Source organism: Pantherophis guttatus, chromosome 4 (assembly GCF_059756535.1).
Source record: "Pantherophis guttatus breed Tessera chromosome 4, ASM5975653v1, whole genome shotgun sequence".
In the NCBI taxonomy this organism is placed as follows: Eukaryota; Metazoa; Chordata; class Lepidosauria; order Squamata; family Colubridae; genus Pantherophis; species Pantherophis guttatus.
In genome coordinates this window covers 53165551-53178713 of record NC_142066.1, presented here as the reverse complement: position 1 = coordinate 53178713, position 13163 = coordinate 53165551, and the positions used below count along the sequence as shown (strand labels likewise).

At 41.7% G+C, this 13163-nt stretch overlaps 1 protein-coding gene across 1 annotated transcript in view; it reads left to right on the top strand.

The window, feature by feature from the left end:
• The window catches only part of CDK12 (cyclin dependent kinase 12), a 171720-nt gene that overhangs the window by 109767 nt on the left and 48790 nt on the right, over positions 1-13163 (top strand). The gene's annotated exons all lie outside the window — the stretch shown is intronic.

The window sequence follows — 13163 nt, the reverse complement described above, 5'->3', positions numbered from 1 at the left end:
TTCTATAGAACCAGTAGTAAAACCAGCGGGAGGCTTTGCCCACTGACCCTGATGTCATCAGAAGCAATCTGCGCATGCGCAAAAGAAAGGTGCGTGCACGAGTGAAGCATGCGCGTGCACGCGATCCTGTTGCGAACCTGTAGTAAAAGTTAGTAGAATTTACCCCTGGGCCAGTCACTCTCTCTTAGCTCACCTCACTGGGTTATTGTTATGGGGAAAATAGGAGGAAGATCGGGGTGAAATCCAGCAGGTTCTGACAATTCTGGAGAACCGGTAGCAGAAATTCTGAGCAGTTTGGAGAACCGGTAGTGAAAATTTTGAGTAGTTTGGAGAACCGACAAATACCACCTCTGGCTGGCCACAGATTGGGGTGGAAATGGAAATTTTGCAATATCCTTCCCCTGGAGTGGGGTGGGAATGGAGATTTTGCAGTATTCTTCCACTGCCATGCCCACCAAGCCATGCCCACCAAGCCACACCACACCCGCCAAGCCATGCCCACCAAGCCACGCCCACAGAACCAGAATTTGGATTTCACCACTGAGGAAGATGTGTTGGATGTGTTCGCCACCCTGAGTTATTTGTAAAAATAATAAAGGCAAAGAAATAAATAACAAAGGCAGAGAAAGAAAGAGAAAGAAAGGAAGAGAGAGAGAGAGAGAGAGAGAGAAAGAAAGAAAGAAAGAAAGAAAGAAAGAAAGAAAGAAAGAAAGAAAGAAAGAAAGAAAGAAAGAAAGTCCTTAAGGCAATTAAATCTTTTTTTGTAGAAGGAAGACTACAAACTCCTCATGACTTTTTCCTGAATGCTGAATAGCAGAGGAAGTGGGTCATTTTGTATATGGCACCGATCAGCCTTATCTTTTTAACACGTAAAGAATATTTTTAAATACATGTGGAAAAACTGTCTCAGCGTTTTGCCTAGCTCCTTGTTCACCTCACTGATTGGAGCCCAGGCTTCTGCCCCCCAAAATGCTTTCATAGCTCTCTGGAATTACTTCCTTTTCTCCCATTAGAAATTTGAAATCTGCTAAAGGTGGAGGAGCACAATAGATAGTCACAATGCAGAAGAAATTCAACAGATGTACATTCATCGGTGCTTCCTCATTTAGGGGGGCGGGCAGTTGGAAGCAGAACTGATTTTTTTTTTCTTTGCACACCTCAAAAAGCACGAGAGTCTGTAGGAAGGCAGTGTGGTTCCATGGCCAAACAAGTGATTTTCTGCATGATCTCCAAAATAATTAATGTTTCTAGAGCACCATGAGGCATTCATTCAAAATTGTGTGTGTGTTTATGTGTGGGACCAATCTGATCTTTAAGCACACCTGTTTGCTTTTGCACGTTAAAAATAGAGACTCCACCCAGCCTGCTGCTGTCCTGTTTATTTATAAACACCTGGGGTTTTTTTTCTCCCCACAAGTCCAAAGCTGTGAAAATCTGAAGTGGTGTTTTCTTTTATTTATGTTAGTGTTTAAAGCATACTTTCACCCATTTTGTAAGGCAGATTTCACTTATAAAGTGGACCATGATCCGGAGGCTTCTCTTTGCTGTCATCTAGCCACCTATTATTTGTCCTGATTTGTGTAGTCCGGTTATACTAGTCTCAACAACCAGGACTGGAAATAGTTCACATTTATACTATACCAGAATAAAAGTGAACTCTGTATTGCTTCAATAATTTAGAAGAAGTTAGGTAGGAGATATTAGGCAGACTCTTATAAGCTCCAAATCTTTTGCACGCATATTGGTTGTTGGGAGGTGGGGCTTGGGGGAACTCTTCTTGTTTCTTTCCCAAGTTTATTCAAGGGGGAGTGGTGTAAATCCCACCACAATTGGTGGTCCATTGACAGATGGGCTCTGTAAGGTTATTTTTCAAATCTAAAATGGGTTAGTCAACAACTCTCCCAGGGATGAAATCCAGCAGTTTCTGACAGGTTCTGGAGAACCGGTAGCGGAAATTTTGAGCAGTTCGGAGAACTGGCAAATATCATCTCTGGCTGGCCCCAGAGTGGGGTGGGAATGGAGATTTTGCAGTATCCTTCCCCTGCCACATCCACCAAGCCACATCACACCCACGAAGCCACGCCACGAAGCCACACCCACAGAACCAGTAGTAAAAAAATTTGGATTTCACCACTGAACTCTCCTGATGACTCTGAATTATAATTTCAGCATCAATGACTATGATAGCTGAGACTGCTAGAAATTAAAGTAGAGCAATGTTTGGCAGCCCAAATTTAATAGAAAGGAATAGATTGGTGTAAAAGGAAAGAAAGAAGAGGTATACTATTCTTTAACAGTCCTTATTTTAATGAAATGAAAATATCAACCAATGTTACTCTGGATTTTTGCAGCTGAAATATGACAACTCTAGAGGGGAAGAAAGTCTATTGATATTAGGGATGAAAAAAACAGCAGCAACTTAACAAATGGTATCAGAGAAATATATGGGTAATATGTGGAGTATGCTTGTGAGAGGAATGAACCAGGATTACAAATAGGTGGGCCTCAATTTGAATATATATATATATATATATATATATATATATATATATATATATATATATATGTGTGTGTGTGTGTGTGTGTGTGTGTGTGTGTGTGTGTGTGTGTGTATATGTATATGTATATGTATATGTACATGTACATGTATATGTATATGTATATGTATATGTATACACACACACACACACATTGGTATATGTTGTATATTAATAGTGCAAGCTAGAGAGATTTCTCAAGGACAAAGCAATATTTGAAATCGGCTGCATTCGCATAAACTAATCATATGATCGCTAAAGTAGATAGTTTCAGAAGCTATTTTGAACCAAAGAAATTAAGAAACATGTGGAAATAAGGGAAGTGAAAATAGCAGATGGTAAGAGATTTCACATGTACACGCAAGTATGTATTAAGCGGATGGTCAGTATTTGAGAACACGGAACTGATTCAGCAGAAAAGACATCTGCTGAGGACTATCAGAAATAAGGTATAAAAGAAGGAGATGGGGTTTAGTTTAGGGCCACTGGCCGTAGCTACTCCTTGCCGGACCTAGCTGCCGTCTCTGGACCTCATTGCAATGGGTTGTTAATGTAAGTTGTATTATGTATGATGGCTTCCTCATGTTCAAATTGTTCATGAAAAATAAACCTCTGAATCTTAAAGTAAGAATTTTTGTTTGTGTTGCTGTCTCCTGATTCTTTATTGGGATTCATTTTAGGACAGGTTTCGTTTTATGACAGCCTTTTCCTCAAGAATCCCTTTACATGAATCTCAACAATAGATTCTTGAGGTTCTGCTTGTTCAGAGCTGCTGCTATAAGTCTTGCCTCCAATGGTTTAGAAATGTACAAACATCATTGATCCAGGATTGAGAACTCAAAATGTTCTGTTTCCCTTCTGACCAAGCCAAACTCCTTCAGGGCCATGCTATTCTGGGAGGAATTTGGTAGTTTCTAGAATTAAATCCTTCTAGAATTAAAACTGGAAGCTATTTTAGATGTTCCGGACAATATAGTTTGCTTCGCCCTGTTGATGAAGTTTGCACATGCATATAATGGATCTGTATGGATAATGTCGCTGTAAAGTATTACATCAAATAACATTGGGATCCTACAAGGTTTCAGATAATTAAAGGAGAGGCCTGGGAGACTATATGTTGCCAGTCACCTCGGATTTTAATAAATCTGTGTTCTATTTGAGGATTAAAGTTTGAAAGATCAATGAATGCTATATGCTTCCATGAAGAAACCTGTGTTATTTTATTGCAGGGAGAGAAAAGAAATGGAAATTTTTATGAGGTTCTCCAGATGTTACTGAACTATACTTCCAGCTACTGTCTGTTATTGGCTAACAGACTGGCCCTGCTGGGAGCTATAATTCAACACATCTGGTGGACATTTTCAGGATATGTTCACATGACACACTGAACCAATATTCAGCCCATGACACTTTAGCAGAGCGTGTTATAGTTCTTTGTACTAAGCAGGCTAAGGAAACTATGGTGAAACAAAATGTGGTTAAGCCTTTTTGAGTGGAGCCTACCTATGGTGTCATATGTTTATACTGTACCATAATAAACCTATTAATTTAGATGGTGCTACATAAGTTGTTCTATCACTGCCAGGCTCTTGCTTCACATCTACAATTCATCACGTTCCATAAGGATCCACAATCTTCCAAATTTTGCCTGATTCCAGCTCAGACTTGCCTATTCCTCTTAAATGTTACCTTTGTTTGTGCCTAATCTGGTCTTATTCCTGGACTCATAGGTCCCAGGAATCTAGTGCTCGATTTAGCAAAAGTACGGAATTCGGATTGTAGTTTGCACAATACATAGTGAAAATGAACAGCTATTTGTTATTGGAGAGGGAGGTTTTGCCACATATGCTTAAGATTAATGAACAAGGAAGTCTTCTTCCATCCAATTGTTCTCCTGTGAACTTCAGGGAATGGATTGTAGACTGCAATCCAATGGATTGCAGCAAAATCAGCCTAGAATCCTGAGGCATTTTAAAGATTATAACAAATTAGTTGTGGGACAGAGGATTCTTGGGATTGACCCTCCTTTCTCTGTGGCTATTCTTGTGTAGTTGTAGTTGCTTCTTAATATTGTCATTTCTGATGTCAGATTGGGATCCATTTATTATTCTGCACAGTGACAAGTTACCTTGTCTTACGAAGAGTGCAGCAGCACATTGCTGACAAATGATGGCATCTATCATATTGCAAAATGAGCAACTAAGCAACTAAAATCCTATCGAATTCAAGGGGATTTAATATGGAATAAATTAGATTGGATTGCAAAGTGTGCCCATATGTTTTCTGGCAGTTATTGCTGTACCAGTAGTGCATATAGAAGTGCATATAGTGTGTAGTATAGAACAGAGGAAACAGGAACAAACACAAACAAAGTGCAGAGTTGAATACAAGGAGGAAAAAGTATTTAATGAGCCAGTTGAAGGCTCACAAAATAGCATTCGAGATTTTGAGTTAGCAAGACTTTTAACCAGAATTTTTTTTAAAAAAATGCAGCTACTAGCTAAATTTACAGTCTAAATTTAGTTGAGGGAGAAGGGAGAATACCAAAAATAAAACAGAATGAACATGTGGTTCCTTTGAAACATTGAACTTAAGAGCTGTTTGCCATTTAGTTTCTTATATATAGGTCTGGTTCCTTCCCCATGAAAACTCTGCTTGCTTGCTTGCAGTTCATGTTCCCACAAACTCCCCCCGCCCCAAATTTCTCCTCTGCGTTAGCAATTTTAGCCAACGGTGTTGAGGACACCTTCAGTATCTATCTGCCTTTCCCAGCTTGGTTTCCTCTGGGTAGGTTAAGATTGCAAGCCCCAAAATTCTAGTCAGCATGGTCTATAGATATTAGAATCCCCCCTCAATCCCCTGGAAAGCTGTAGGTTGGGGAATATTGGTTGTATGAGAAGTGTGTGCTTCTTTCAAAAGCAGGATCCACAGGGATGAAACAGAAAGGCCCAGGCTGGCAGACGGAAGCCCATCTTCCCCAAATGCATCCTAAGCCTTCCTGACATATGGTTCTAGCTGCCCCCTCTTTAGTCATTTATATTTCTTCTTCTCAGAGTTGCTGTTGCATTAACATTTGCCTCTAGGCATCTCCGAGTCTAGATTGGTGGGCTCCATAAGGACTCTTTTATATATTTATTTTGCCATCTCCCACACTCTACCCCTCAGGAGACATCATGCCTCCCACCGCCCCCTCCCAAAGAGGAGAAAATATCGAAAAGGAACCAGTCTGGTGTATACATAAAATATGTGTGTGTGTGTGTTTGCTTGTTTGTAATTTATATTAGGAAGGATGAAAGTGGCAGCGAAAAGCCCTTCATATCCCAGGGAAAAAGAGGTTGAGAAGCCTGGGATTAGGATGGCTACGGGAGCTTAATATTAGAGAGCTGAACTGCATTCTACTATCTCCTAGCATCACATCATTCCAAGTCTGGGACATTCTTGTGAACTGTTTAAAAGGACTGGCTACTAGAAAAACAAGTTGAATACCTGACTGTAGCAGCATGGCTCCCTTTGTGTGCAGTGTGTCTGGGATTTCCATACTCCACAGTTTAACATTTTTATTGAGTTATAAAATACAAAGTACAAAAGGAAATAGAAAAGCAATGGGGAGGAAGAAGGGGAAGAGAAGTGAGGAAGGATCAGGAAAAAAAAAGAAAAAGAAGCATTGACTTCCTGCTCTCTCTGTTGCAGTAAAATAAGGCATTAGCATCAAATCACAACATTTTGCTTTTTCGTAATAATATGAACAAGCCATTTCTGTAAAGATCTATCAATCTGCTTGGTAAAACCCTGTTGGAAGAAATATCCTTCTGGGTTCAGCTCCAAGTGGGGAAAAAGACACTGGAAACATGGAGACTACTTGGAAAGATGGTTAATGGTGGACAGGATCACATGGTTTGAGTTCCTGAACAGAAAAGGGGTGAGATACAGCGAGTCCCCGGGTTTTATGCTCTCTCTGGCTTTGAACTTCCTGGGGCCCAGAAAGAGTATCCTGATTGGTTGTCAGACTCCCAGGGGGTAGGGGTCTTAGCTAGCCTTGCTGGCTGATGTAATCTTCCCAGGTGCCATGTGGTGAGTTTCTGTCCTAGATGGGTCCCACTGTGTTAGTTTCTGTTACTATTGTGTTGCAGATGGGTCCTATTGTCAAAGATTGAGTTTTTGCCTCTGGCCCATTAACAAAGGGGGGAGGCAGGAAGGTGGGAGTTGCTTTGTCTTTAAAACATGTTTCTCCATTTCTCAACCAGGGAAACATAATATTCTGCCTTTTTAATATTTCCTAAAATATTTCATTCTTCTAGGAAAGGGGTGGGTACTAACTTCCTACAACCCAAAAATCAATGTTTCATTCTTTTCCACTTCAAGCATGAAGTTCAGAAGCGGTCTCCATCAGTGGTGGGTTTCATAAAATTTTACTGCCTGTTCTGTGGGTGTGGCTTGGTGGGCATGACTTGGTGGGCGTGGCTTGGTGGGTGTAGCAGGGGAAGGATACTCCATTCCCTTCCCACTCCAGGGGAAGGTTACTGCAAAAATCCTCATTTCTCCTGATCAGCTGGAACTCTGGAGGCAGAGAATAGATGGGGGCGGGGCCAGTCAGAGGTCGTATTTACCAGTTCTTTGAATTACTCAAAATTTCCGCTACTGGATCTCCAGAACTGGTCAGAACCTGCTGAAACCCACCTCTGGTCTCCATGTGGAAACAAAAGTATTTATCTTCTTTTCTTTAATCAAATGTGATTTCCATACTCGGTTGCTCTCCCTATCAGCAATGTTTCTCAACCTTAGCCACGTTTAATCTATATGGACTTAAACTCTGAGAAATTCCCCAGCTATGCTTGCAAGGGGATTCTGGGAGATCTTATAGTTATCAAGGTTAAGAAACACTGATACCACTTTGTTGAGCAATATAATACTTTTTTGTGGTCACTTTCCTTTTGAATGACACTAAAGATTTGCTACGAATTTCATAACATTTATTTATTTATACCTTGCTTTATTATTTTTACAAATAACTCAAGGCAATAAATATATCCAACACACCTCTCTCCTATTTTCTCCACAACAACCCTGTGAGGTGGGTTGGACTGAGAGAGAGTAACCGACCCAAAGTCACCTAGCTGGCTTTCATGGCTCGGGTGGGACTTGTACTCGTCGCCTCCTGCTTTCTAGCCTGGTGCCTTAACCACTAGACCAAACTGGCTCTCCATCTGTTTATGTTTATAACATCTGTTTATGCACATGCATAACAGGGAGAGAGTGGTAACCTTTGAATACCATCAGTTTCCCAAAAGCAAACACCATGCCCTCTGAGTAATAGCTCCTTCTTGTCAACCAGCTGCAAATTCCCTAAAAGTTTCCCTAAAACTGGTGCTTTCTGTGCTGACTATACTCCTACTCCTATATCCAGACTGTTTATCCCAGCTCTCACCCTCAGTGAATGGAATATATACATTAGCTAATAGCCACCAGCCTCCAATGCACATGAAGACAGTGTGCAAAAATTATGAGAGGTAAAAATACTTTTTGCATTGCCAATAAAAGATGCTTGCAATAATTGGCTTGGATTGGCTTTGGCGAAGATTTCAGAGCAAACTTTTCAAAACAAGAATATCACAGATGAAAGGGCCATGCCATTCTTTTTCAGTCTGAAAAATGTTGCTTTTTTGCAGCTTTTCCATCATATTAATGTTTCAGTTTTTTTAAAGATACTATAATAGGTCATGGCTAGAACCATGGATTTTATTTATATTTGTGAAACAAATTTCCTTTTAGTTGTGAGATATTACCAAGTGGAGTACAATAAAACAAACCATAGAAACGTGCCATAACATAATAGCAGACATGTTGGATGACACAGTAGCAGAGGTGGGTTTCAGCAGGTTCTGACCAGAGAACCAGTAGAGGAAATTTTGAGTAGTTTGGAGAACCGGTAGTAAAAATGCTGATTGGCCCCACCCTCATCTATTCTCTGCCTCCCAAATCCCAGCTGATCAGGAGGAAATGGGGATTTTGCAGTAATCTTCCCCTGGAGCGGGGTGGAAATAGAGATTTTACAGTATCTTTCCCCTGCCTTGCCCACCAAGCCACATCCAGTGGTGGGATTCAATTTTTTTAATAACCGGTTCTGTGGGCATGGCTTAGTTGGGGGTGTGGCTTGGTGGTCATGTGACTGGGTGTGCATGGCTACGTGCATAGGGACTACTCAGAGGACTGAAAAAAGTCATTTCTGACTGGTCTTCGCACTTATGACCATCCTCACATTTATGCCCGTTGCAGCATTCTTAACAACCCTGTCACTCATTTCACAACTACTTTTCTTCACCACGGTGACAAGATAGGGCGCAAAACGTAAAATGTGAGGACAGTCATAAGTGTGAGGACTGGTCAAAAGTGCGAGGACCAGTCAAAAATAACTTTTTTAGCCCTCTGAGTAGTCCATATGCACATAGGGACTACCCAGAGGACTGAAAAAAGTGATTTCTGACAGGTCCTCGCACTTTTGACGGGTCATCATTTATGCCCATTGCAGCACTTAATTAAATTAATTAACTAAAAATGACCTGCTGGAGCGGTCAGAGGCAGTCCAAGGCGGGCGTTCGGGCCGGCTGCAGGGCAAGGTGATACAAGTAGATAGGCTGCTGCTGCCCAGGTGCGAGGCAGGCGCAGGCCTACAGGGCTGGCTGCAGGGTGAAGCGATCGGATGGGGTAGGTCAGGGGTCTGCAACTTTAAACACTTAACCTTAAACACATGTAAACACTTAAAACCCAACCTTAAACCTGGGTGGGCATTGCCAACTCCATATCACTTACTCCCACCCAGTTTTGTGGCTCCCAGTATTTTCTTTTAAACAGGTATCTCTGTGTATCTCTTTCATCTCTTTCTTTCTCCCCCCTCTCTTTCTCTCCTTCATCTCTCTTTCTCTCCATCTCTTTTTCTCCCCCTCGCTTTCTCTCCTTCATCTCTTTCTCTCCCCCCTTTCTCTCCTTCATCTCTCTTTCTCTCCATCTCTCTTTCTCCTCCTCTCTTTCTCTCCTTCATCTCTCTTTCTCTCCATCTCTTTTTCTCCCCCTCGCTTTCTCTCCTTCATCTCTCTTTCTCTCCATCTCTTTTTCTCCCCCTCGCTTTCTCTCCTTCATCTCTCTTTCTCTCCCCCCTTTCTCTCCTTCATCTCTCTTTCTCTCCATCTCTCTTTCTCCTCCTCTCTTTCTCTCCTTCATCTCTCTTTCTCTCCATCTCTCTATCTCCCCCCCACTCTTTTTTTAAAAGCCTCTGACGATCAGGCAACTCAGCTGGGATTGCCAGAGGCTTTTAAAGGCATTTTTTTTCTCTACAGCCTCTTCGGCTGAAGAGGTTGCAGAAAAAAATGCTTTTAGAAGCCTCTGACAATCCCAGCTGAGCTGTGCGATCATCAGAGGCTTTTTTTTTTTTACTTTTAAAAGCATTTTTTCAGCTGAAAAGGTTGTAGAAAAAATGCTTTTAAAAGTAAAAAAAAAAAAGTTGGGTGGGGTAAGCGAGCAGCTACTGGGCCAGGGACCGGTTTGGGGATGTGACCAGACAATGTTATTACCGGTTCTCCAAACTACTAAAAACTGGGAGCAACCCACCACTGTTTCCCAGCCCTGCTTCCCTGAGGGCAGCACTTGGCTGTATTTGCCTGTTCTGCTGCTGGAGCAGTTGGGGGCAGTCCAAGGTGGGTGTTCGGGAACAGAGTGGAAGGCCGCCGCAGGCAAAGTTAGGAAAGTTAGGAAACCAGGGCCACGTGGTCCAGGAACCAAAGAATAACTGCAGGCAAGCTATGCAACACTGCAAGCGAGGCCAATAAATAGTGGTGGATGGGGCGAGGGGTGGGGCGGCTGAGCCAGCAATTTAATAAACGGTTCGGTGTGCTGCGAGGCCAATAAATTACAAAAAAAACACCACCGAACCGTTTGTTAAATTGTTGGCTCGCTGCCCCTCCCACCACTATTTATTGGCAATAAATAGTGGTGGGGAGGGGCAGGCAAGCCAGCAATTTAACAAACGGTTTGTGTGCTGCAAGGGCCGAGGCCAATAAATAGTGGTGCGGAGGGGCGGGGCAAGGGGCGGGCGAGCCAGCAATTTAATAAACGGTTTGGCCGAACTGCCTAGAACCGGCAGAATCCCACCACTGGCCACACCCACCAAGCAATGCCACACCCACCAAGCCACGCCCACAGAACCGGTAGTAAAAAAACTTGAAACCCACCACTGCACAGTAGCATAAGTTCAGCTCAAATCTTGAGTAACAGCTCAATTTTAGTTGAGGCCAGAATCTAACAAGATTCAGAACCGATAATTGGACATGGAAGGGATTCCATCCTCTGCATTCTGCTGTTAAACGTATCCTTCTTGGGTTGCTGCATTGTGTCAAAAGAACAACCCACACTTAGCTGGATAGCTATGTAAGGAACAAGATAATCCATGAGATAATGAGGTTTCAAAGCATTTTGCTTTATATGTCAGTGGTAGCAATTTGAATGAGCTTGACAGAGCACAGGCAGCCAGTACAATTATTTCAAATCTGATGGAAGGGGCTCATGGTAGGGTGTCTCTTTCAACAATCCTTTTAGCCATGACATTATTATGCTAGCTGCTGGTTCTAGTTCAGCTTCATAGTTATTCCTGAATAAGACCTACTACAACAGTTCAGCCTTGCAATATTGGGGCCTGATTCACGATGGCCAGGCTATACTTGTGCAGAAATAACCATAGCCAATTAATTAGGATGAGTGTAAAAGACACTAATTACAGAGGCTTCAGCCATCATTGAAAAAAAATATCTCTCAATGCACACTTGGTCTACCCAGAAACACAATCTCATCTAGAGGAACCAACTTCTCTAATTCTTGGAGATAAAGAGCCAGCCTTCATATTTTGATATTTATCCAACCCTGCATTGCATCCAAACATTAGTCCAGGCTCTTCATAGCCTTTCCTGGTTCAGATGCTATAAAGAAAACTAAGCTCTAGAAAGCCATTCCTAATTGCATTCTGTATATTTTATACAGCTTTGATGTTCCTGTGGGCTGCACAGCTTAATTGCCATAGAGCCAAGCAATAGTGACTGAAAGCTGTCTTCTGAACATGCTCCTATAGGTAGTAGTGGAAGCCCAGTAAAATCCTGTATTCTCAAATTGTAAAGCCAGCAAGAAAAAAAATTCATAGTAACACTACACAGCATCAAAAACAGCAGGAAAAATCAGGATCGCCAGAAAGATTGCACCACCCCTTTTTTCTTTCTGTAAAGATCATCCATCATGGTGATCAAAATTAAGTCAATCATATAATTGAAATCATATGATTTAGACTGTTCCTAATAATCTTTTTCTTCAAGGAACATTTGAATTGGTACTACAGCCCCAGAACCCAGCATTAGAAGGGCCATGGATTAAAGACACAGAGGCGTTTACACAGAGGCATTTACTGGTTACTGTTATTGTTCCATCTTATGCTGATGTGCGACTGGACTCCCAGGAAGGCACAGCTGGATGAAGCCAATCTCCCTCCCCAACTGGTGTTTATAATGCATATCAGGATGATCCTTCACCCACAATTTGCAGGGAAGGGTCAGATCTGACAAGGCAACTATTATGCCCAGTGGTGGGTTTCAATTTTTTTTTTACTACCGGTTCTATGAGTGTGGCTTGGTGGGCATGGCATGGCTTGGTGGACGTGGCTTGGTGGGTGTGGCAGGGGAAGGTTACTGCAAAATCCCCATTTCCTTCTGATCAGCTGGGACTCAGGAGGCAGAGAATAGATGGGGGTGAGGCCAGTCAGAATTTTTACTACCGGTTCTCTGAACTACTCAAAATTTCTGCTACCGGTTCTCCAGAACTGGTCAGAACCTGCTGAAATCCAACTCTGATTATGCCTGGAAAAAAAAAAGTTATTTCCCCCTTTAGATAGTTAGAACCTTTGCTGCTCTTGTGATTTTCACATAGACAGTAGCTTTACTAGTCTCACAAGTATCTATCTCCTTATTTAGAATATTTACTCTGTGCTCTTTTTGAGGCCTTTTAATTTTTGTTATCTCTTGCTCTTCCTTGTTGTTTCTTGGCAGAGAACTCTCTCTTCACGAGAACTCTCCTCCCCCCGAAAAAAACATGTAAGTTCTTTGTTAATACCACTAGATTCACACAACATTTTCTTGTTTTATACCTTACAAACTTAAAATGTGTAGAAAATTACGCCAGCCCTGGGAAAATATACACACATTTCAAGCAATAGTAGTAATTATTTAAAATACAATATTTTGGAAATATTGGACAATTTCCCCCAGATCTGCCTTTCATTATTAACAGGCACCATGGTAACCTCTGAGGTAACATATGTGCATTGATAGAGTCAGGAGGTTCCTTAATAGAAAAGAAGGTGCTTAAACTGTAGCCAACTTCAGTTGTACGACCTTGAATGTGTTCCCTCTAAGAAACTTCAGAGGAGATACAGATTAATTTGAAATAGGAACAAAAACATTTAACAGAGAAGCAATGTTCCTCTACAAAGTGGGAGATTTTATGATTCTGGGCCCCATTAAAAAATCAATAACCACAGCAAAATTCTGTGCAAAGATGCCAGTAAAATAGCAAATTTCTCCATTGTTTCCCCTTATA